General features: G+C 42.3%; 1 pseudogene; it reads left to right on the top strand.

Annotated features, from left to right (window-relative positions):
* LOC121929281 overlaps positions 1–25,566 on the top strand; it is a 44,797-nt pseudogene extending 19,231 nt beyond the window's left edge.
* The last annotated feature ends 510 nt before the right edge of the window (positions 25,567–26,076 follow it).

Raw genomic sequence — 26,076 nt, 5'->3', positions numbered from 1 at the left:
ACTACTGGGGTTTGGTTCCGGGACCCCTCGTGGATACCAATATCCATGGATGCTCGTCTCATTATATACAATGGCGTTGCTTGTATGAAATGGTAAAATCAAGGTTTGCTATTTGGAATTATTTTTTAAAAAAATATTTTCAAGCCATAGATGGTTGAATCCATGGATGAAGAATCCCTGGATATGGAGGGCCGACTGTAGCGTTCTCTTAACTTCTGAAGCTTGTTGCAAGCTATGGCCATGGAAGAGTGAAGTGGAAGGGAAGAAGGGAGGCAAGTGAGCAGTGCGGGCTCCCTGTCCATTCTCCTGCACTTTTCTCCACAGTTCCTTTGCCTCTCTCTCGTGTAAACTGCAGAGGGATAGAGAAACAGTTCCACCATCTAATTCCCTCTTTCCTCCTGTTGCCCAGTAGCAACTGCCCCATGGGACTCAGCAATTAAGAAGCAAGAAGGTCTGGAGGAGATACAAGACAGTAGACATAGCTTCTTGTTCCATATTTTAAAAAATGTACATGTGCTTTATGTGCATATTCATCACAAGTAGAATGTGCACGAAACAATGCACACATTTTACAAGTAGCTAAAATGTGTTCAGCTGTGCATAACTGGAAAAATGGTCATGTACTGTAGTCAATGGGAGAAAGTTAGAGAAATTAAGGAAGTTACATAAATAAATATGTAAGTTAGCAAAAGTGTGCGACTTTTACCATAGTATGACTCTGCAATGTCTCCATCAGGTTCCAGACAAGACTAAGATGAAAATGTAGGTAGGGCTCAGAGACATTTTAAAAAAATGTAAATGACAGGTGACAGAAACAGGCAATGGTAAAGCCTCTTTTGAAGAAACTTTCTCTTGATCCCCTATTAATGACTAGTTATAGACCGGTCCCCTTATTACCATTCTTGGGCAAGGTGATTGAGAGGGCAGTCGCCTTTCAGCTCCAAGCGGTCTTGGATGAAACCGATTATCTAGACCCATTTCAAACTGGCTTCAGGACGGATTACGGAGTTGAGACTGCCATGGTCGCCTTAGTTGATGACCTCCGTCTGGCCACCAACAGGGGTAGTGTAACCCTATTGGTGCTCTTGGACATCTCAGCAGCCTTCAATACCATCGACCATGGTATCCTTCTGGAACGCCTGGGAAAACTGGGTATCGGGGGCACTGCACTCCAGTGGTTCCGGTCCTATCTCTCAGGAAGGTTCCAGATGGTGAGGCTGGGGGACAGCTGCTCTCGTAAAAAAGAGCTTACATCGAGTGTCCCTCAGGGCGCCATTCTGTACCCCATGCTATTTAACATTTACATGAAGCTGCTGGGAGAGAACATCCGGAGCCATGGAGCTCGGTGTTATCAGTACGCTGATGACACCCAGATCTATCTCTCCATGTCTCCGACTGATACAGTGACTAAGGATGGCATCTCTCCTCTGGACGCCTGCCTGGGGGAAGTAATGGGCTGGATGAGGAAAAACAAACTCAGGCTGAATCCAGAGAAAACAGAGGTGCTCATGATAGGTGCTCCGAATCCAGACAGGGAAATTTGTCATGCTGTCCTGGATTGGGTTAAACTTCCCCTAAAGGACACAATTCGTAGTTTGGGAGTACTCCTGGATCCATCTCTGCAGTTATCATCTCAAATAGATGCGATGGCCAGGGGTGCTTGGTACCAGCTTCGGCTGATACGCCAGCTGCGTCCCTGTCTGGATCGAAAGGACCTAGAAAATGTAGTACATGCACTGGTAACCTCTCGTTTGGATTTCTGTAATGCGCTCTACATGGGGCTACCTTTGTATCAGGTTCAGAAGCTTCAAATGTTTCAAAACGCTGCAGCCAGATTGATTACGGGGACAGCTAGATCAGATCATATAACACCCGTATTGAAATCTCTTCACTGGCTGCCAATTCGCTTCCAGTCCCAATACAAAGTGTTGGTTATTACCTTTAAAGCCCTTAATGGCTTGGGCTCGGGTTACTTGAGGGAACGCCTCTCCCTGTATAATCCACCCCGCACTCTCAGAACAACAGGTAAATTATTACTCAAACACCCTAAGGTGAGACTGGCGACTACCCATCAAAGAGCTTACACGGCAATAGCGCCCACTCTCTGGAATGCTCTTCCGGAAGAGATCCGCCTTAGTGGAACAGTGGAAGCCTTTAAATAGGCATTAAAAACCCACCTCTTCCTACAAGCCTATCCTCCCAACTCCTTGTAGTGAAAGTACTCCCCAATCTGTTTACGCTATGTATATATCTTCTGATTTTAATGTTGTATAATTGCGTTGTTTTTAGATATTTGTACTGGATTGGATTGTTATACTGTAATATTATTTTTAACTGTTTTATATTGTATCATGACATTTGGTCATAATTTTATCTGTTGCACACCACTTTGATCGGCAGGAAAAGCGGTATATAAATAAACAATTTATTATTTATTATTACTATGTTCACCTCCCAAGATTGCAAATCACAACAGTGCTGCCATGTAGATAGTAGTGAAAGATCAAAAGAGAATCAGCCTGCTTTAAACAAAATCCTTGGAGAGTGTCAAAATTGCATTTGTGAATCTGTGGTCTATAATTCAAAGGCCAGCATTTCTTTGAATATGTGAGTCACACAATCAGGGCCATTATTGTTCAGTTTAATTTATGTTCCACTGTTGGATTTCAAAATAACTGTGTGATTCTTGGTTTATCACATGGCTATCCTGTCTTCCATCAAACAAGCTCATAGTAGTATCTATGGCTTTCTATCAAGTCTGGCAGGATCCCAAGTTAAGAAATCCATGCTTCAGTATTTAAAACTCAGCAAGCATTTGTTAGGAGATTATAGATCCGGTCCAGTGACCTTCACTGTCAGAATTGACCAGAAAGCATTAATATTGACTAATTATACTGCACACAGTTTCTAATTCCAGGCAGGTTTAATGCTTATTCATTATAATTAATAAACACATTTCCCCCTTTCATTCCATAATGTCCCGTCCATGTTATTACAGCTGGATTCTTTTCATTGAAATGGACTTGAATTTGCTTGGCTCATGCTTGGTTCCCTCCTGTTGTTATCTCAGCAGCTATGTCTGAGATCAGCATGTTTCAGCAATGGCCTTTTCTACTATATAACCCATAATGCCGACTTCCCAACATTTTGTGGCAGGTTAGGTGCATATGTAGCTCCTGACACTCAGTGTCATCATCACCCTGTGTCATCATCAAAACAATCCAGTGAATTATGTTATGTGGCATAGTAGTGAGATGATTGAGGTTATCTTGCAAAGTGAGGATTTGAATCTGCTTTAGTTCCTGCTCTCTAACCTCTATGCCACCTTGATTTTCACTACTGGTTACTGTGGTGTCAAGGAAAGGAAATGCAGGTAAGCCCAGCTTTGAGGATTTCCTGAGCAGAAGCAATGATGTCATCTGCCAAAGAGAAATCTGATGGGCCATCCTTATTCTACCAAGCTAATAAGGCGATAAGGATGCTTTCAAGTTTTACTTATGTTTGTGACAGGTTAGCATGGAGTAGAGCAGATAACTTTAAACACTCTTCTGCCTCGATTTTCAGTCAAAGAGGATCCACTGTGGGATGCACAATGGAAGTCCAATTTTGTTTCCTGGACAAACACTTTTTAATAAAAAAACTTTTGGGGAGCTTGATGGGTTGGGGAAGGTCTTGTACCCTGTTCCAAGGAAATTCCATTGCTCCTAGATGACTCCATGAGAATTAAAATGTATTTTGTGCAGAATTGGGGTGTGTGTGTGCAGAGGATGTTAGGGTTTCTGTGGGAGCTCATGGAACCCCAAAACAGCAACTTGAGACCAATAATTGGCTTTGTTTTTCTCATCTTTTTATAGAGAACACCAAAGAAGGAATAAAAGAATCAAAGCTAGGCTGGAGAGAATACTTTCCTTTTTTTAAATAGTTTTCATCCTTACTCCTACCAGTTTTAATAGCACAGGCTCAGTCATCCATGTCCATAGAATCATAGAGTTGGAAGAGACCACAAGGGCCATCCAGTCCACCCCCATTCTGCCATGCAGGAACTCACAATCAAAGCATCCCTGACAGATGGCCATCCAGCCTCTGTTTAAAGACCTCCAAAGAAGGAGACACACCATTCCCACTCTGAGGGAGTGTGCTCTACTGTCAAACAGCTCTTACTGTCAGGAAGTTCCTCCTAATGTTGAGGTGGAATCTCCTTCCAAGTAGCTTACATCCATTGTTCTGTCTTCTAGCTTCTGGAGCAACAGAAAACAAGCTTGCTCCATCCTCAATGTGACACCCCTTCAAATACTTAAATAGGGCTATCATATCACCTCTTAACCTTCTCTTCTCCAGGCTAAATGTACCAAGCTCCCTAAGTCTCTCCTCAGGGCATAGTTTCCAGACTCTTCACCATTTTGGTCACCTTCCTCTGGACACGCTTCAGCTTGTACTAACCAGGGCTGACTCTACTTAGCTTCCAAGATCAGGTGGAATCTGGTGCCTTCAGGTTATTTGCATATACTTAATGAGATATCTTAGAAAAGGAACCCAGATTTAAAATTCATTTATATTTCATATAGACCTTATACACAAAGCCTGAAAGTAATGTTATACACAATATTTTTCATGATGTTGTACATGAAACGCAGTTTGTGTACACAGAACCATCAGAAAGCAAAGGTGTCAAGTATCTCAGCCCCCTCGTGTGGACAATTTTGCATTTTGGAACATTATGGATTCCCAGTAAGGGATACTGAACCTATAAGTGTATTGGATGAACATTGATCTGCATGTACATTTGAATATTCACTCGATTGCTCATATGGGCATGTGTTCAGCTGTGCAACATTGCTGTTCAGTACAAGGTTAGCATGACACAATTTATGTGTAATCTGATGTATGAATCCCAGTCATTGCCTTTTGGTTTCAAACAATACAATATGTTCTGCATAGCTTGGTAAACCCTTTGGACTTCAGCTCCCAAAATCCTTCAGCCTACAAGGTCTGTGGCCATCCCGAATGGAAAATTCTGGGAATTGTAGTACGTACACACACACACAGTGCCTTCTGGGTATTTGAATATACAATACAACATAAGCTTCATAGACTGTCTGCAATTTTATCTAAATATCAATAAATACCTATATTTACCTTGCTTGCCTATAAAGTGGATCAGGGTATGCTGCACATAATGTACCCACATGCGACACCACACACACACCTTTTCCAGGCTCTGATAAGCCACTAATGTACTTCTGTGTATCGTAGCAAGCTGGAGTAGTGTTGTAGTTAATGGTGTTCGATAAAATGTGCGTCAAGAATGTGCTTAGTAAAAAAAGAATAATGTTGAACCTTATGAAGGTCAAACTCATCAAGGACAGCTCAACGTTCTTGATAGAAGGGGTGTCAGATGTTTTTTGAAGAGTGGTGCAAGCATTTTCCAAGGGAGTCTGCTGTGATGAAGACTACCATTGAGAAAGAGGTGGTCATGTGAGAAGCCGCAGGGAGTCTCATGCTGGATGAATGCTCCCCTTTCACGTTTATCTGGCAGAATCCCTTCCAGGCCCTGTTCTTCCCAAGGAGCTGTACAAGGCTTGGGTCTGTCTCTGTCTTGCTTACAGCCTCAGGCTGTCAGAAAGTTAAAATATAGAGGTTTGTGGGGAGTTTCCTGTCGCCAATCTGAGGCAGGGTTCGGAATGGTTAAAATGTTTTGAGACCCGCATAAGGAACATGGGCAGTGTGGTAGTGGTGGTGGGGCAAGTGGAAGAGAGCATCACACCTATAAAATGGACCAGGGTAGGGAATTTCCATGTCTACATGGTGCATAACATACCCACATGTGAGAATCCAGGCTATAGAGATCATGTTCGAATCCAGTTTCTCTCTGTATATATATATTTCATACAAGAGAAAAAAATATAAAATGACAGTGTTAGTCACAGGCTTGCATTTTCTCAATGTGTTATTGGTTTTTTGCTTTGATCCAGCTTGCATAGATATCCCTCCAAAGAACAACAACCAACAACCTTAAGAAAATGCAAGCCTGTGACTAACATCATTGTTTTATGATTCTGCCCCCCCCCCCAGCTGATTTTTAACACCTTTGCCTGATGAAGAAGCCAGTGGAAGCTTAAAAACCTGCAACATGTGTTTTGGTGGGCCAATAAAAGTGTCATAATTTTATGGATTTTGGATATTATTGTACTTTTTTATATGTCCAACACAGCTACTTCTAAATATGGATATAAGAAGAGTAATGGAAAATAGGAAATCACTATCATTAATGCCATGCCTAGCAGTTGCATGCACAGCATGCAGCCATTTGGACCAGTACCATAAAGTAGAGGTCAAATTTTCCAGAAGAGGAGTTGGGTGAGCTTGGGTTTTTAATATTGGCAACCTGTTATCCAAAGGAGTAATATTTGCAGATCTTTTGATTCTCGCTTGAATTATATAGCAAGGCAAACATTTTTGCTCCCTGCCATCTGCTGCCTGGGGGAAAGACTGATCTACCTTGGATTGAATTAAATTCTGCTGTGGTGCTCTAATGCAATTGTAATTAGTTTAGGGTTAATTATTAACATTTACTTCTTGATCCCAACCCCTTACTCCACACCTTTTTACTGCTATTAATTTTTCACAGCCTGAAGAGTGGTTACAAAAGAATCCCAAAACTTTTAATTAAACAATAGACCATTGGCATGGAACAGAACTTCTTAGGTGACTTATCAAAGATGTCATCAAAGCATGATAACCCCTTGTAAAAAATGTTCAGAGCTGAGCATTTGTGTGGCTGCAGCCTTTTCTTTCTGAGATGAAGGACATGCTTTGTCATTTTTCTTGGCCAGATAAAGTAATTTATTTTTTGGGTCACATCTGGGTAAGAAAGGTTAATGCAATGTTCCCATTGAATATATTTCAGTATGCAAAGGGATCTTGTAGCACCTTTGAGACAAACTGAAAGAAGCTGATAGTATGAGTTTTTGTAGACTTAAGCCTACTTCCAGTTGTGCATGTGAATGTCAATTCAAATTTGAAACCTTGTGGGTATGATGAGGTGACAAGTTCTCCTTTTTTTAAACACTGGTTGTTGGGGAACAAAGGCAGGTGCATAAAGCCAAGGAGAGTAGATAACCATATGAATGAGATTGGAAACCATATGACCGAGTATTGGAATGTAGTGCCACAAACCTAAATGCCAATTCTGCCCACACATCAGTTCAGGAGACTTCATCACAGACTCTAATGACACCATCAACAATATAAGAGGGACTTTCATGCGCTCCTCCTCCAATGTGATTTATGCCATACTATGTCAGCAATGCCCTTCAGCACTCTACATTGGGCAAACAGGCCACTTCCTGTGCCACCAGATAAATGGGCATAAATCAGACATTAGGAATGGGAACACACAAAAAACAGTTGGAGAACACTTCCTCTACCTGGGCATTCCATCGCAGACCTCAAAACAGTGGTCTCAGAACAAAAGAACTACAAAGGAAGATTGGAGAGAGAAATAGCAAAATTGGAATTCAACTACAGACTACAGTCCATCAGCAATGGATTGGACAAAAACAATGGTTTCCTGGCACACACCACACGTTTCACCACTCTCTAACCTCCATCCTTATAAGGGTACTCTTGACAAGTTCATCTTGAGCTGGGAATGTTTAGCCTGGAGAAGAGAAGGTTAAGAGGTGATAGGATAGCCCTGTTTAAATATTTGAAGGGATGTCATATTGAGGAGGGAGCAAGCTTGTTTTCTGCTGCTCCAGAGACTAGGACCAGGAGCAATGGATTCAAGCTGCAGGAAAAGAGATTCCACCTCAACATTAGGAGGAACTTCCTGACAGTAAGGGCTGTTTGACAGTGGAAGACACTCCCTCGGAAAGTGGTGGAGTCTCCCACCTCGGAGGTCTTTAAACAGAGGCGGGATGGCCATCTGTCAAGGATGCTTTGACTGAGAGTTCCTGCATGGCAGGGGGTTGGACTGGATGGCCCTTGTGGTCTCTTCCAGCTCTATGATTCTATGATCACATCCTCCTCTCTGTTTCCTGTACTACATTCCAATATTCATTCAAATGGTTATGTAATTTCCTTGTCTTTATGCAACAGCCTTCTGACCACGCTGAATATCTCATCTAACTACAAATCCTAGAATACTGTAGATTGAGTTATGGCAGTTAAAGCAGTGCCACACTGCTTTAATTCTGCAGCATGGAAGCATTCTATGTCTCAGAAGCTGATTGTGAGCCAATGGCAATAGGATCCTAAGGTTGGAAGGGGTCTCAAGGGCCATCTAGTTGAACCCCCTGCCTTTCAGGTATGCACAACTAAAGCACTCCTGAAAGATGCCCATTCAATCTCCATTTAAAGGCCATCAAAGAAGGAGAGTCCCCCCCCCCAAAAAAACCCCAAGACAGTTTGTGAAACAGCTGTTACAGTAAAGAAGTTCCTCCTAATATTTAGGGGAAATCTCTACATGACATCCCTTCAGATATTTAAAGATCACTGTCATGTCACCCCTCAGTCTTCTCCCAGCTGACATAGTCAGCTCTCTAAGTCATTCCCCCAAAGGCTTGGTTTCCAGACCTTTGATTGTCCTTTGATCCTCCCTTAAATTCCAGGAATACATAAGCAAGTATCAAAGTTGCATAGAAAATAAATGCTCCCAGCCTGAAGCGAGCTACCACAGGGTCACATAGGCTTAACAATGAAGCGCAGAACAAAAATAGTTTTGGTAATGAATAAAATAAAAGCATTCATTTTTACTTCTTCGTGACCTTATTCAGCCCCCTTGGAAACAAATTGTGCACCTGCGTCTGATGTTTCTGATATTTATCTTGAACTTGTTTCAGTTTGTGATGAACATTTGGACTACAAGGATGCTAAACTGCTGTATCGATTCCGCAAGGATGATGGTACTTTCCCTCTCAGCAAGGATGTCAAGGTGTTCATGAGGGGTCAGAGCCTGTATGAGACGTAAGTGAATCCCTGGTCCAGGGTCCCTGGATCATAAAACTAACTGTTCTTATTATTCCTGCTATTTGGACCATCTTTCTTCCTACCCCTGCCACTTGTTTGGAGCTTTTAATTTGGGGGGGGGGGGTGAGTGAGGTGAGGTGAGGTGTTGTTGTGGTTGTGTGCCTTCAAGTCATTTTCAATTTATGGTTGTGTGCCTTCAAGTCATTTTCAATCTATCATGGAGTTTGCTTGGCAAGACTTGATAAGAGGGGATTTCCCCTAGTGACATAATCAAATAGCGAAATCAAGGTATACTTTTGAAATTTATATTTGTTTTAAATATTTTCAAGCCATGGATGGTGGAATCCATGGATAAACAAAATTCATGGATACGGAGGGCTGAATGTATTTTGGAATGTGGTGGACTCTCCTTTGTTGGAGAATTTTAAGCAAAGGTTGGATGGCCACACCTAAGGGATATTTCAGCTCTGGAGCCCTTCCATGGTGAAGGGGTTTCATGGTGAGGGTGGCCCTTGGGTCTAAATTATCTGATAGGATGGTTTAGCTAGTTTACAGCATTCTAGGAGAATAATCTGGTGTGTTGGTTACATTCAGCAGGCTTGGCATGCCCTCTTGTGGTTATGGTCGTAAGTCTGCAGAAGAAAAGAGAAGCATGTTTTTGAGATGCAAGGAGTTCCACAAAAATACAAGGGGATATTTAAAGACCCTCATCAAACCAGTAGTCTGAAGTGCAATAGCAATAGCAGGTACATTTCTATACTGCTTCTCAGTGCACTTAAGCACTACCTAAGCGGTTTACAATGTGTAAGCCAATTGCCCCCAACAAGCTGGGTATTCATTTTAGTGACCTTGGAAGGATGCCAGGCTGAGTCGACCCTGAGCCACTGGCTGGTATTGAACTTGCAAACTGGTTGTGGTACAGTTTTATCAAGACTGTACCATATAGAGTTACCAGGTTAGTAACATCACAGCCCCAGAGAATTCAGGGCCAAAACCTGGAACCAAGAGATAGTTCCTTGTGTGAGGTCACAAGTGGCAAGCTCTGGTGATGGCATTAAACATGCTTAGAGAGTATAATTCATTTAAATAAATAAAACAACCCACAAAGTATAACAAAGGAGAATACAGGTTAAGTCTTCCTTATTCAAAATGCTTGGGATTAGAATTATTTAAAATTTTGGAGTTTTTCAGATTTACATACACATAATTAGATATTCTGGAGATATTATTATTATAATTATTATTATATTGTATTTATTTATATCCCACCTTTTTCTAAAAACATGCATATATCCCCACCCCCATCCATTTATATTTAAGGTAGAGCTTTTGCTCTGAGATTCCTTCACTTGGGGACTCAGGGCCAAGGCCTGAGGTCTGGGAGCCCCAGTACCAAATAACTATGTTGCCTATCTGTTGATCATCTCATCCCGGCCTTGTTCTTCATTGTGCTGTTCTAGGCTGATCAGTGCAGAAGACTCCTTCCTGAAAGTCAGAGAGGAGAACTCATTGAAATATCAAAGGACCTTCCTTGGTTGTGAAATGGTCGACTGGCTGGTCCAGGAAGGAGAAGCAGTAAACCGGAAAGAAGCTATAGAGCTCTGCCAAACCCTCCTTGAGCATGGGATCATCCAGCATGGTATGAGGAAGGAAATCATGTAAAGAAGAGAGCATTGACCAGGGGCGAGGGAGTTTCTTAGCTGACAGGGAACAAAAAGGTTAGAAAGCATATTTGTATCCCACCTTTCTCAAGTAATGGAAGTCAAGGCAGCTTATAATTTATTAAGGGCAATACAGATGAAAAACTATACAAAATCATAAAGTATAAATATACAGTGGGCCCTTTGTGTCCACTGGGGTTTGGTTCCAGGACCCCCCCCACCATAGAAACCTAAATCCATGGATGTTTAAGACCCCTTATATACAATGGGGTAGTAAAATGGTGTCCCTTTTGTAAAATAGCAAAATAAAGGTTTGCTTTTTGGAATTTTGGAATTTTCAAGCCAAGGTTGGTTGATCCATAGATGCAGAATCCATGGTTATAGAGGGCTGACTATAAAGGTTATTAAAAGCAATTGAACAATTTATAAACCTCATACTATCAGAAGTCATTCAAAGACATACAGCCCCGGGATAACGAATGCGCCCGCCTTACGATTCCGGGTTACGAAAAAAATCCATTTATAAAAAAACTGTTCCGGGTTACGAAGGTTTTTTTTTTTCGGGTTAACGAAAAAGGTTTGGTGCTTTTCGGCGCATATTTCACACGAAATCGCCGGCTTGTTTTCCCCATTAGCGCCTATGGGTTTTTTCGGCTTGCATAAGTAATTTCGGGTTCGAAAAGCGGCGGCGGAACGAATTAATTTCGTAAACAACGGGGTACACCATCTGTACAGCAATAAAAAACAGCAGAGCCACACTATTAAAAGCACATCACAGTCAATGTCTGAAAGAACCAGCCATAAGTAAAGAGCAAGGAAGGCAGTAATTCTAGCTTCCCTAGTGAGGGAAGTTCCAAAGTCGGAGGAGCAGCACAGAAGCCCTATCCCGTGAAAGCAAGACTTAGAAAGTACTAGGATATATGGTTTTTTGGACTACCACTTCAGATTTCTTCTTCCTGCACACATATCAGTTGTGGGAGCTGTAGTCTAAAAAATGTAACTTCTCCATCTTTCTGATACAAAACATAGCGCTCCAAGTTTAAAAGGTCAGATCTCCACCAAGCACATGGAGAAAGAAAACCAGCTTTCCTCCGTGAAAGAGTGACTAGATGCAATCCCCTCCCCCAGCACTTAAACAGAATTAGGCTTTAGAATTTTAGGCTGATATTGCATGGCCCTTTCTGTCAAAATGGTTTCCCGTTGCATCCAGGGCTAAATTTAGGCCCCGTAAGTCGCGTCTTTCTGCCACTTTTCCCAATCGGAAGCTTCTTTCTGCTTGGAAAAAAATGGCCTCGAAGGACTTACGAGACCGAAAATTCAGCCGGGAGGCAAGGGGAAGCCATTTTGACGAAAAGGCCATGTGATAAATCATCTAATTTTCCGAATTTTAGCCAAATTCAGAAGGTAAATCTGGCACCAGAGGAGGTGCGATAATTTCTCCTAATTTTCCTCCATTGCATAAGGAGGGCTGCCCAATGACTGGCCAGGTCAGAATTTGACATAGTTGTTGTGTGTGTTGTGTTGTTTTGTTTGTTTGTTGTATGGCATACAATTCATGGCCAGCACTAGAGGTTGCTCTGGGAAGACGAGGAAGGAGCCAGCAAAGAGAAGAATAAGGAGACTATATAAGTAGCACATGATAGTTATAGAAGCAGAAATCCAGGGATGTGAAGGTTCGCTAACCAGTGTTACCTGGAAAGAACTGAGGATTTTATTTATATTATTTATTTATGTGATTTATATCCCACCTTTTCTGCCAAAATAGGACTCAAAGAGGCTACAATATAAAGTTAAAAAAAACAATAGCTAAAAGCAATAGTGGTACAAACCCTTTAGTTTAAAGCGTTAAAAATCAAATCCATTAACAATTCATTATTAAAACATATAAATTGAACTAAAAGATATAAAATATATAATTTAAAACATAGTAAACACTTATTAAATTTTAAAAAATAACAGACATAGCATGTCCTTCTAACCCAGACAGTCGAATGCTGAAAGCATGTTTACCTCTTTGCCTGCTGGTAAAAAGAGCAGAGGGAAGGGGAGAACTGAGTCTGCCTGGGAAGGCTCACCAGCAACTTTTCTTTGGAACTTGAGAGAGGTCTGTTTGTCGTGTTGCTCCAGGTTACTGCCATTCCCTTCCCAGGGAAACTGGGCTGGACTTCCTACTTTCTCTTGATCCTATCATTGGCAGGTAAGACATTTTTATTCAACACAAGCTTTTGCACGAAGAGGGTTGCTGTTACAAGAAGAGGGTTTTCTTAGTGTGGTTTGAGTGTCAGACGCGATAGTGGAGTGGATACATCTTTAACCTTTAATCTAGCCTTTAAAAAGCAGTTTTTAAATTAAGCCAATAAACACAGTTTATTATGCTATGATTTTAGCTATGTGTTGTTTTTGCTTCTGTTTTTATCTTGTGAATCCAGCATTTCTGGAAAAAAGATATCTAGCTAGATAACCTTGTGTGCCAAGGGATTCAGTGCTCTGAAGATCATTACTTTAGCTCTGCCCAGAAATGGGACCAGAGGTTCTGCAGGGAGGAGAGAAAGCTTATGCAAGTTGTCACCAATTACCAGACAATTTGTGATTAATAATCTCATTTACTAGATAGTTTTTTCATCACTGTATCTATGGTAGGATAGGGCTGGGAAGAGCCACTGCTTAACTTGTTCCTTCACTCATGACATTTCAGTTTCCATCCGGCACCATTTTATGACAGTGACCTCCTCTACAGTTTACGCATCAATTTCGTACGAAGGAGGCGCCTCAAGGAGCTGCTGAATGAGAAACTCGCCCAAGGCAACCCTCGACAGCCCTGACAGCCCTTCGTCTCGCAAGACTCAACCCGGAGGCAAACAGTCTAGCTTTCTGTCAGGTGATCTGGATTGCAGCTCCACTCGCTCTCCGCTATTTCTCTCTCACTCTATGCTCATCTCGTGTGTAATGTGTGGATGCACGTAGTATTTAGGGTAAAAAGATAAAGGTAGTCCCTTGACATGAATGTCAGCCAAACCCACTGTAGGGGGCATGCTCATCTCTGTTCTAAGTGAAGAGCCGCGTTGTCCAAGGACTTTCTCTGGTGGTTATGTGTGGCCAGCATGACTGCACGAACGCTGTTACTTCTCACTGAAGTGGTACCTAATTATCTACTTACATTGCATGCCTTTGAACTGCTAAGTTGGCAGAAGCGTGGGACTAGTGATAGAGCTCACCCATCATGGCAGTACTCGGGCCTCAAACTGCCAACCTTCTGATCTTCCGATCATCAGAATTGCCATCTTAACCACTAAGCCACCACATTATGCTGAACACCCTCATGCTTTTAAATTTGGTTGCTGTCTCTTTGGCCTGTTACTATGGCTAAAAAGTACGCGCGGAGCGCGTACTAGGGTTAGATGGGGGGTGCTCTGCACCATCCTAACCTAGTGCGCACTGCGTGTGCACAAAATGGTGGCAGCCGTTCCACACAGCCACCGCCATCAATACGTGACGACCGCGCCGCCTCCAACGATGGTGGCCGGTTGTACGTATTGGGTTGCGCAGGGCGCCAGTGCGCCCTTTCCGCAACCCCGGAAGAGCTCCGTTTCGGAGCTCCTTCCTGTTTGGTCCGCTGGGGGCAGCCTTCAGGACGGCTGCGCCCAGCGGACCAAAGGAGAAAAGGGGCCCCAAGGACACCCCTTCCAGGCGGGGGAAGGGGCCTTTTGCCGCTTCCCGCAGCCCGGAAAGCGGCGGATTGGGCCTCAGCGGCTGCCCTCTGGCCACTAAGGCCCCGATCGGCAGGGAAAAGGTGCGCCTAAGGGCCGCCAAAGGGGCGGTCTGTAACGCACCTTTGTAGCACATTGTGCCCAAGGAGTTACATTTATAGTGGAAAGATTTTGGGTAGGAGAAGAGTGCTTAATCCCTCCTTCACCTGTTGTTTTCTGCTCACCCTCCATTCTGAACATGAGTAGAGTGCTTGGCCCTTTCTGGTCGCTCAGTGATTTTCTATGCACCCTACATTGTGACCGCAAGGAAAGAGCGTAAACCCTTCCTCACCCACGGGTTTCCTGCTCATCCTGAATTCTGAGCAGAGTAGAATGCTGACCCCTTCCATCATCCAAGATTTTCTATTCATCCAAATTATGAACTCAAAGAAAATGCTTAACTTGTTTCTCCGTCCACTGGGTTTCCCACTCACCCTAAATTTGAACATGCAGGGAGATACTAACCTTCCCTAACCAACTGGTTTCCTACAACCTTTTCATGAAGAAGTTGCTTAACCCCATTCTTTACCTCCAACCTTCCCCTTACCCTCTATTACTGGCTTCTATTCCCAGTCTGTGGAAAAACCAGTCACAAACATGGGCCAAGAGCAGAGAGACAGCTGTGGCAGGAAGCAAAATAAGTTTAAAAAATGCATCCCTGGGTTTTTTTCCTTTCAAAAACCTGATTTACAGATGTTATTTTGTATTTGCAGAGTTGGAGATGCCGATTTGTGGAGCCATCATGGGGTTTTGGATGGTTTTCAAGATTTCTTTTAGCTTTTTGTTGTAAAAGCAGTTGAGGCACTGTAGACTGTGGGCCAACATTAGTTCCACACCTGATCTGGAACTTTTTTTTTAGAGTGGGGAAATAGAAGGTGGAGAAATGTAGGGAATATTTTTGCAAAGCCTGCCAAAAGGAAAGTTAAATTTCTGCCTCTCACCCACATTGCATTCACACGAGTTCACCTATTTGAAGCCTAGAGAAACTCTCAACTTCACAGTCAAAATTCAGATTCTTTAGCAACAGTCAAATCTTAACTTTCTCCTTGAGGAACAAACACTCGTGGGAAAGTAGCATGATAAATTTTCACTTCCACTAAGCTCCATTTTGTCTCTTTCAGTCAACCCCAATAAGGAAATCAAAATGGTCCTCCACAGTTCGAAGAGTAGTGTCACCCTCGCTTGCGGTGGAGTCAACGCCTATTTCAATCTCACTCCAAGTTTGGTTCTCCTGCCAGCTGTTGAATGCAACCCCAAATCTGGTAAGAATTCTTCTTTGTGCCCACCCTTTCTTTTACATAAGTTTGGAGATATGCAGAGAGGGTATTGATCAACATCTTGTTGCAAAGCTTTGAAATGGCCTACGTTAAGAAGACTGAATAGCAAAACCTTGAACTGAGGCTTAAAATACAGGCTTTGTGAGGTCTGCCTATAATGTGCCAGGATATAATTTGTGGGGTGCTCAGGGGCTTCAGAGGATATATACAGCCCAAAGGGTACACTTTACAGAGGCTATAATGGTCCCGAGGTTACATCCTGGGCTAAATTGAAGAGGACAGCAACAGAGCAGTGGGAACAGGAAAGAGGAGGAGGATGGTACAAAGAACATCAGAAGCCATGACAGGAGGTGCAGGCTAGATTCTCCAGATCTGGAGAGAAGGCACCATCTGGCATCCTTGACAGCAACACTCTTGGATGATCATGGGCCCCATATTGCAGTTGTTATCTGAGAGAAATTTGCTAGCTTTACTTCTAGACTATATGAGATTTAGATCACAGATTCTTTCTTCCAGATATAATGTACACTTACTCTTTATATAGTTTGAATTTTTTTAACTACTAATCCTGTGGTTGTCAGTGGATTACAATCATGTAAATACACACCTATAGCAAATCAGACCAGGCAGCAATCCTTGCGTACTAAAGATCACACTAGATGTTAGGGGAAGCATATATTTTGTGATAAACCTATGTTTATTCCCGTTTTTATCTAATTTAATTTGAGGACTACAACTTTTAGAATCTCTGGCATCACTCGTGTGAGGAGGGGCAGGGACGTAGCGGGGGGCTTCTGGGTCCAGACCCCCCTTCCGTTAGAAAATGAAGGGGCGTGCTGCTGTGCTGCCGCGGCCAAGCCCCATTATAATGGTGGCACTTAGCTGGACCCCCCCTCCCTCTCAAAACCTGGCTACGTCCCTGGGAGGGGATACTGGGATGTATTCCAAAAGGTAACATTTCCAAGTTCGATCTCAAGTCTTTCATCTAAAAATGAAGAAACTGGTGGATTCAATATATCTTACTTAAAAAATCTGAACTGAATTCCCATCCACCTATAAATGTCTTTCCCCCTCTCTGTTTTCCTCTGTGGCTGGGCACTTCTAATCCCAGCCTCTTGCATTGACCAGCAGAGGCACGAGGTCAGCCTGGATCATCAGAGTGGGCAGTGGATTCCTCTAGTTCCTCTTCCAAAGAGCATTTGTGCTAAACCTTTTTCCATTGCATTTGAATTCTCTTTGAAAATGTTGCAGAGGACATGGCTAGCTATGGAAAGATAAATTTGTTCCTCGAAATTGACTTGAGCCTTGACTCAGCTGTGGTGGGCTCCATGCATTAGGTATTCTTGGCCCCCATGAGAAACACCTGGGTGCATGGAAAAATCTATCTGTCTACTGTGTTAAGGTTCTCGGGTTCATTCTCTCCTTTCAGTCTGCTATGTTACTCGTTTGCATACTTGACACTCAGATTAGATTGTCATTTCCCCCCCTCCCACCCCACTAAAAGTATTAAAGAGACCTGTCCACCAATGAAGAGCACTGAACCCCTGGGGGCACCATATGTCAAGAAACGCTCACGGTAAGTGACCCGGTCATCAGAATGTTACATTACAGCTTTGCCCAAGTCAGCCTTTTGTTGTGTGCTGTAACCAAAGCATCACTTAAGGCCAATACATACAAGGAGAAGAATCAAGCCGTAAAACTTTTATAAGGTTCAATGCCACTGTGTGTGTTGTGTGTGAGAGAGAGGAAGGGAAAGAGAGCGAAGAGAGAAAGAAGAGAGAGTAGTTGTTGTGTTCTCCACTCATGTCCTTTTCAGGTTTATTCTTCAGCATTTTCTTGCATGTCACAAAATGGTAGCAAAATCAGGTGTTAGTTCTCTTGAAATTTATCTGTCTAAGTAGGAGAGGAATGGTTGTTTGGTTCTTCTCTGTGTGTAATTTCTGTTTGTATGGCCTGTTACAGACGGCCAAAATAAAGCTGCTTCGGGTCTCTTGTAGGTATGGCTATTTAAATGATGCTGGCCTAAGAGTCCGAGGTCGCGCCAAAGCCACACTCCATTCCTAAGGCACTGGAGTGCAGCTTTGGTGCAGCTTCCGGATTCTAGGATGCATGAAATCATTTAAACAGCATACCCCAAGAGACCCGAAGCGCTTTATTTGGGAAGTCCTGTAACAGGCCTCTGTGAGTATGTATATGCACATGCCAAATAGACAGAAAACTTCATTAGCCATGGGTGTTGTTTGCTGTCAATTCGTTCTGACTTATGGCAACCCTAAGACATGGTTTTCTCGGCAAGATTTGTTCAGAGGAGTTTGCCTTTGCCTCCTTCTGAGACTGAGCAAATGTGATGTGCTCATGGTTACCTATTGGGTTTCCATGACTGAGCAGGGATTTGAATCCCAGTCTCCACAGTTGTAGCCCAACATGTAAACCACTAAACTACGCTACTGCGGGAAGAAGTTTCTGCTTTGGACTCTTGGCATCTGCATTAATTGGATTAAATTGCACTGGACTTGTGTCATTTTGCAAGAAGACTAGATTGTTTCCTTGTGTAATAAGGTTGCAGAAAGCTCTGTTTGACCATAGACATTATCACATGAGCCTTGGTCTTGCCAATAATCATGTTAGTAAAAGAAAATGTAGGAGACATTCATTATCACAATTGGGATGTTTTTACTATCAATGACCCCTTGTGTTCTCTCCCGCACTCCTCCTTAACCCAACCTTCCTGCCCTGTGCTCTATCCAGTGTACATTATAACTAACTAACTAAATAAATTTTATAAATTATTATTATTATTATTATTATTACATTTCAGTTTTCATTTTTAACAAAATTCCAGAGTTATATTAATGCCATTTAATAGAAAAAGAAAATAAGTGGAGGCAGGGCAGGGGGGAGATAACCTGCTTGGGAATAACGTGGGGAAAGGGGAGAGGAGGAAATACTGACAACATGACTGCCAATATCGGAGCTGCCACAGAATAACATTTTGCACCTACGGTGAAATGGAAAAGCAGCACAATTGGGGGCTTATTGATGGGTTTTCTCAGTCAGTGAAAAAGGATGCTCTAACAATGCACAGGACCAATGAGCTAGAGAGAGCATTGTCGATAAATATTGCCAAAGATGCTATTCTCCAGCTTTAATTGTGGTTTAAAAGCCTTATGTGATAATGTCCTATGTCAAGCCCTTGGTCAACCTAGCCTAGCACAGTTGACTTGTTCAATTCACAGCAGCACTCCAGGGTTTACAAACTCCTCCACTTATCTGTAGATGTTGGGAATTGGACATTCTGCTTGTCAAAGAAGGTGTTTCAGAAGCACCGAGTTCTCAGAATACATTGAGAAACTGTCAAAAAGCAACATATAGTCACAGGTGCACTAAAACAATGCTTTATTAATTCAGTGAAGATATTATGTGGGATGCAGGAATAAAATCCAAGGCAAAGGCAAAGTGAGATCAAAGCAGTCCATCACCAGAACTACTGTCCCCACAGTGAACAAGACATCAGCATGGTAGATAAGGGAATGCTGTGGATATAGTATATCTTGATTTCAGTAAGGCCTTTGACAAGGTTTCCCATGACATTCTTGCAAACAAGCTTGTAAAATATGGGTTAGACAAGGTAACTGTTACATGGATGTGTAATTGGTTAACTCAGGGGTAGGCAACCTTTTTGAGCCGGGGGCCGGGTTGCTGTCCTTCACACAACTGGGGGGCCGAAGCCAATAAATAAATAATTAAATATATTTTTTAAAATTACATAAATAAATAAACCGGGACAAATGTGGGACAAAATTTTCAAATGGAGGACACTTTTTTAAAAAAAAAAATGGAGGACACACAAAAAAAATTGCTGATTTTTAAAAAAATGTTAATATAAATGCATGTTTCAGAGGCTTCTATAGACAATTGCCCCCGTTGCCCGCCGCTTGCCCCCCTTGCCTACCGCTTGCCCGCCTCCTCCTGATAGGCCAAAGGCCCCACGCCCTCACGCGAGAGGCCAAAGGCTCCAGCGGCAATTGGCGGCAGGACCAGGCTGGGGGCGGTCCCAAGGCCTTGCCAGGCCGCATCCAGCCTGCAGGCCGCAGATTGCCTACCCCTGGGTTAACTGGTCAAACCAAAGGGTGCTCAACAATGGCTCCCTTTCATCCTGGAGAGAAGTGACCAGTGGGGTCCCACAGGGCTCTGTCCTGGGGCCATTGTTATTCAACATCTTTATCAATGACTTGGAGGACAGAATTGGGGGGTATACTCATCAAATTTGCAGATGACACCAAATAGGAGGAATAGCTAATATTCCAGAGGACAGGACCAAAATTCAAAATGACCTGAATAGACTAGAAAGCTGGGCCAAAGCTAACAAAATGAAATTCAACACAGAGAAATGTAAGGTACTGCACTTTGTTAGCTTTGGCTCAGTTTTCTAGTCTGTTCAGGTCATTTTGAATCTTGATCCTGTCCTCTAGGGTATTAGCTATTCCCCCTAATTTGGTGTCATCTGCAAATTTGATAAGTATTCCCCCAATTTTGTCCTCCAAGTCATTGATAAAGATGTTGAATAACACTGGGCCCAGGACAGAGCCCTGTGGGACCCCACTAGTCACTTCTTTCCAGGATGAAAAGGAGCCATTGTTGAGCACTCTTTGGCTTCGGCCAGTCAACCAATTACAAATCCATGTAACAGTTACTTTGTCTAGCCCACATTTTACAAGCTTGTTTGCAAGAATATCATGGGGAACTTTGTCAAAGGCCTTACTGAAGTCAAGATATACTACATCCACAGCATTCCCCACATGGAATATCGTGTCCAGTTCTGGGCACCATAATTCAAAAAGGACATTGAAAAACTGGAGCGTGTCCAAAGGAGGGCAACTAAAATGGTGAAAGGTCTGGAAACCATGTCCTATGAGGAACGACTCAGGGAGCTGGGGATGTTTAGCCTGGAGAAAAGAAAGTTAAGAGGTGATATGATAGCCCTGTTTAAATATTTGAAGGGATGTCATATTGAGGAGGGAGCAAGCTTGTTTTCTGCTGCTCCAGAGACTAGGACCTGGAGCAATGGATATAAACTGAAGGATAAGAGATTCCATCTCAACATTAGGAGGAACATCCTGACAATAAGGGCTGTTCGACAGTGGAACAAACTCCCTCGGAGTGTAGTGGAGTCTCCCTCCTTGGAGGTCTTTAAACAGAGGCTGGATTTTATTATTATTTGTTTAGGCTGGATGGACAACTGTCAGGGATGCTTTGATTGAGAGTTCCTGCATGGCAGGGGGTTAGACTGGATGGCTCTTGTGGTCTCTTCCAACTCTTCGATTCTATGATTCTATGACCATCCCCAACAGACCAGTTTTCTGGGCTGGATTATGGCTGGTATACCCTCCATTCACCCAGATGATAGCCTAAATGATACTTTAAGATATCTCCAACAGAAGTAACATGGCATCAAATTACCTCTGGTTTCTCTTGGTGACAAAGTTACAGGTATAGCTAACTCTGCTATGGTTTGTTGCTTGCCTTCATAACTAAAGGAAATGCTAAATTTCAGTTAGAGAGTTTAGTGAAAAGAAAGATGTGTGGTTCCCCCCCCCCCCAGGTTCACAGACCCCCCTGAAATCTCTCCACATTAAGAATCTATGTTCTAGTGTGAAGATTTTCTGCTTCTTTGGATCCTGATCTCTCATTAAATTGTCTACACAACTGCCCACAAGTCCTCTGGAATTAAACACAGCACACCGTTTTAGACAGTACACAATTTTGTGAGTCACTTATATGCGCAGCAAACAAACAGAAACCTCACAGATTTCTCCTTCTTGTCACCAGAGTGCTGGTTGCTTTTGTAACCTCCATCCCTAAGTCCAAGTCCACAAATACGGTGTTCAAAGAAAATGCTTGCAATTGTTTCTCTTTTCTGTTTTCAGATTGTGGGAGATGCAGTTGGTTGGGGGTTTGTGGTCCGTGGAGGACAACCATGCCATATCCAGGCTGTGGATCCAGGAGGACCAGCAGCTGCTGCTGGCATGAAGGTATCTTATATTGAGTGCAATAAACTAGACAAACATACATGACACTTTCCTTACAGCAGTGGCTGGTGTAGGGGCAGACACTAGCCAAATACTCTGTGCTGCCCCCTAAGTATTCTGGCCTTGAAGCTGCTCTAATTTCCTCTATTACCTGTGCATTTTGACACTGGATGGCTGTTCATACAGCAACCTACTGTGTGAGTTGTTCTCTGAGGCTAGAAACAAGGTGCCCAGGATTGACCACATGGGTGGGCACCTCATTCTGACCTGAAAGGAGAGACTAGCACTGGCACTGACAGGTGGCACAGAGGGATGCTGTATGAGCAGCCCAGCATCACTCCAAAGTGCTCTGAGATGAGGAAAATATAAGTTTTTAAAATGTGAGTTAATTGAGGGATGGCCCAGATTAGCTGTATAACTGGCTTTCCCTATGAAGACAGTCTATGGGGAATTGAGTGTTTGGGCCTGCCCCACAAAAACTTCCCACCTTCACCCCCCAATTTTTAGCATTGCAGAGAGTGAGACACCTAAAATCATTCACACCTACAATTCTTATAGTTGCTGTGCTTGCCTTCATTTGGGAACTTTGCTTGTCTCTTTTCTTTTGGAGGCTTAAACTGTATTTCTAAATGTTCAACTGAAATTTTAAATTACTTCAATTTTAGAAATTGGAGGATGGAAGTAAAATTTCATTGGGTGCCAAAATTCATACTTGGCATGGCAAAGATCTAATTTTGCCTCTCTATTTAGCTACACCCCTAATTAAATGTGGGCCTGATTGGAGATGATTGTGGAAGAGGGGCCATCATAAGAGTTGCAGATATTTCTTTTCTGCTTATAATGCTTAGGCCTGAGTGGAAGGCTGGACTTACTTAGGCACAGCTGTTCTACATGGGGAAATTTTGGTTGTAATTTTCACAGGACAAGGGTGATGGAGGATCAAATCTGCTGGAAAATGAGATGTGGTGTGTGAAAAGTCTTACATAATTTTCTGGTGTTGAAACCTAATGTCACCATGCAATGCCCTTCTTAACAGATATTAGTATGCAAAGGGATCTTCCAGCACTTTTGAGATTAACTGTGCTAAAGAAGTTGTAGCATGAGCTTTTGAAGATTTGGTGTATTCCTTCATGCATTTGAGGAAGTAGACCAAGTCTACAAAAACATAGGCTATAGCTTCTTTCTCACAGTTAGCCTTAAAGGTACTGCACAATACTTTTGTATACTGATATTGTAGACTAATATGACCATATCTCTGAATTTGACAGATTTCTTTCCTTCCCAAAAGTTGCTGGTGGCGATTCTGAATCATTTCTGGATGTAACTTTTTAAAAATTCTCATTTGCCCATTTGCAACATTGGTCTGAATGCCACTTGCAACTTTATTGTTTGGAAAATAAAGTTGGACAATCCATCTCAGACCTCCATCCCATCCAAACACACACACACACACTTCCAGAAAGTTCTCTTCTGAATACCTGATCTTTAAAAGCCACCTAGTCAATCGGGATGCTTTCATCATTGTAGAAAGCTGCTTGAAAAGACTCCTTGTAAGCACCTGCAAGTTGAGGGATAAGTTAGTGCTGATCGTGATGGGCGGCACAACATGCAAAACCTCTCTATCACCTACTCAAGCATGAAAGGCGATGAATGCCACCTAAGCCCACTGATCCAAAAGTAAATGGGTTTTTCACGTTCTTTTTTGAAGATCAATTTCTTAGGAGTTGACAGTTTTGCTGCTGGAAGGCTTTTGGGGAGAGAGGGAGAGAGAGGGAGAGAGAGAGAGAGAAAATACTGCTTCCTATAAAAAGAGTTTTAAAATCTTTCAGATCACTATGACAAACATTTCAAATACTAAGATTTTCAAAAGACTTCTAATAGGATAGGTAAAGTTCATCCTTGTCTCATCAACTTATGGATAGCTCTTTCTTTCCAACTTAATTATGAGGAGAGAATTAATGTCACATGTAAAAGCTCATCCATTTTAGTTTGGAGCGACAGTTCTGCTTCTTCCAAAAGGGCCTTATTTTTCAGATCCTTTTATAGAAATCTATTTTGTTTTACCTGCCAGTGTATCACTTAAAGTGCACTCTGTTGATGAAAGGAATTGTAAATTAAGTCTGTTCTTTTAATGTGGATCCTGAATGTAATCCCCTAGAATTTGTCTAATTCACATTTGGTGAGGACATGGGAGAGAGTTGTTTCTGTGGCTGCTCCTACGCTGTAGAACTCCCTTCCACTGGAGGTCCAATTTGTCACCTCTCTGCTCTATTTCCACTGGCAGGTGAAGGCCTTTTTATTCAGGCAGGTGTGCTATATTTATTACATATTATCAGTAACTATGTTTTCAACATGTTTTTGACTATGGTTTTTTTAAAAAAAATAACACTGTTACTTAGATCTTTTTTCAACTTTTATAAAACAAGATTTTAACTTAATCTTGTTTTAAATTATTGGAAGCCACCCTAGGAGAAAAGCAGAGTATACATTCAATAAAATAAATACAGGCTGAGTCTCCCTTATCCAAAATTCTGAAATCCACAATATTCCAAAAATGAAAACTTTTTCATGGGTAGATGAAATAGTGAGACTTTGGTTATCTGAGATAGTGTCACCTTTGCTATTTGTTCAATGTACACAATCTTTGTTTCATGCACAAAATTATATATTGTATAATTTTATTGTCTGTGTATATAAGTTATATATGAAATAAAAATGAATTTTGTGTTTAGACCTGGGTTCCATCTCCAAAATAGCTCATTATGTAGATATATGCAAATAAGGCATTAAAAAATTCAAAACAAGTAAACAAAATAAATCCAAAATGCCAAACACTTCTGATCCCAAGCATTTTGGATAAAGGAGGCTCAACCAGTAAATAAATTCCTTTTGTTTTCCTCATCATTTTTAGATAGGTCACATTTGATCATAACTTAGAATTTTAGGCACAGTACAGACTATGCAAATGCACCATGCTGGCACCGATTTTAAGGGTTAGGGATAGCGTGGGAACTGCACTGTCCCTAACTCTAGCATGGTGCGGTGGCATAACAGTGGCGGCGTCCCATGTACACGGGCGCCACCATTGTGACGTAAGTGCCACGCGGCATCCACACAACCGACCTGCAGTGAAAAAAGAACCCAGTTTTTCCGGCTTCTTTTTCCTCCGGAGGGAAGCCACATGGTTTGGCGGCTGCAGCTTCACTCCAGAGGGAATTAGGCTACTGGCAGGCCACCCCTTTGGGGCGGTCTGTCCCGAGTTTTGGCTAGGATTTGCTGGCTTCTCCAGAAAATGTATAAAAGCTGCACCAGAAAATACCATTCCTTTCGCTGGTTTTTTTTTAAAAGAATCTGAGAAATTCTGACAGCTATTTCACCTATTTGAGATACTTTCAATCAGTTCTTCAAAATTTTCACTTTCGGCAACATTTTGTGGAAACCCCAGGTATAATTTCTTCTTCTTCTTCTTCTTCTTCTTCTTCTTCTTCTTCTTCTTCTTCTTCTTCCAGGTATGCCAGTTTGTCTATTCTGTGAACGGAATATATGTGCTACCTTTGGACTACCAGACCATCAGTAGTCTTATCATGACAGGACCTCGGACGCTCGTGATGGAAGTTATGGAAGCCATTGAATGAGTGAAAAGAATGTGTTGTTTTCCTTTTTAACACATCTATGATTGTTCGCCTGAGACTGGAAACATACATGGAGGAATCCCCCTGCACTGTGATTCCTTTAAACTCAAAATGAACTGAGATTTCTACCTACTGATTAGTGGAAAATATATTACCAGTTCTGATATGGTTTTGAAGACACGGGGGCTTAAACAAGGCAAGAGTCCTTCAAAAAGTAGCATAATGAGTCAATGGAACGTCATAAAATGCTGCCAAATTATAGCATTATCTCAATTTCTTCTTCTGCCCACTGTCTTGTTATGTTCCGTCAAGTCAACTCCAATTTCTCAAGTTCTTAAGGAGATTTGCAGCAAGAAAAATGATTTCTGGTAGAGATTTTACACTTTTTTTTGAGAAGCCAGTTCCTATAGGGATTTCTTGGAGGTTTGCCATTGCTTTTCTCTGAGGCTATGCAAGTGACAGGCCCAAGGTCACCTTGTGGATTTCCATGGCTGAGTAGGGATTTTAATTCTGGTGTCCCGGAGTGATAGCCCAACACTCAAACCACTACACAACACTGTGCACCATATGCAAAAGAACAACCTCTGCCCCAGAACAGAGAAAAGGACAATGTCTCTAAGATAGCCATTTCCCTAAAACCACGTTTTGCTGTGTGGAAAAAAGGTGAGGCCAAAACCCATATACAGAATGACCAAGATTCTAATTAGGGTTGCATAGCGTGAATTTCCTTGCATGGAGCAGGTTTTGTGGCAACATTGTGC

This window comes from Sceloporus undulatus, chromosome 4 (assembly GCF_019175285.1).
Source record: "Sceloporus undulatus isolate JIND9_A2432 ecotype Alabama chromosome 4, SceUnd_v1.1, whole genome shotgun sequence".
NCBI classification, from domain to species: domain Eukaryota; kingdom Metazoa; phylum Chordata; class Lepidosauria; order Squamata; family Phrynosomatidae; genus Sceloporus; species Sceloporus undulatus.
The sequence above is the reverse complement of the archived record's forward strand: the minus strand, read 5'-3'. Positions and strand labels throughout refer to the sequence as shown.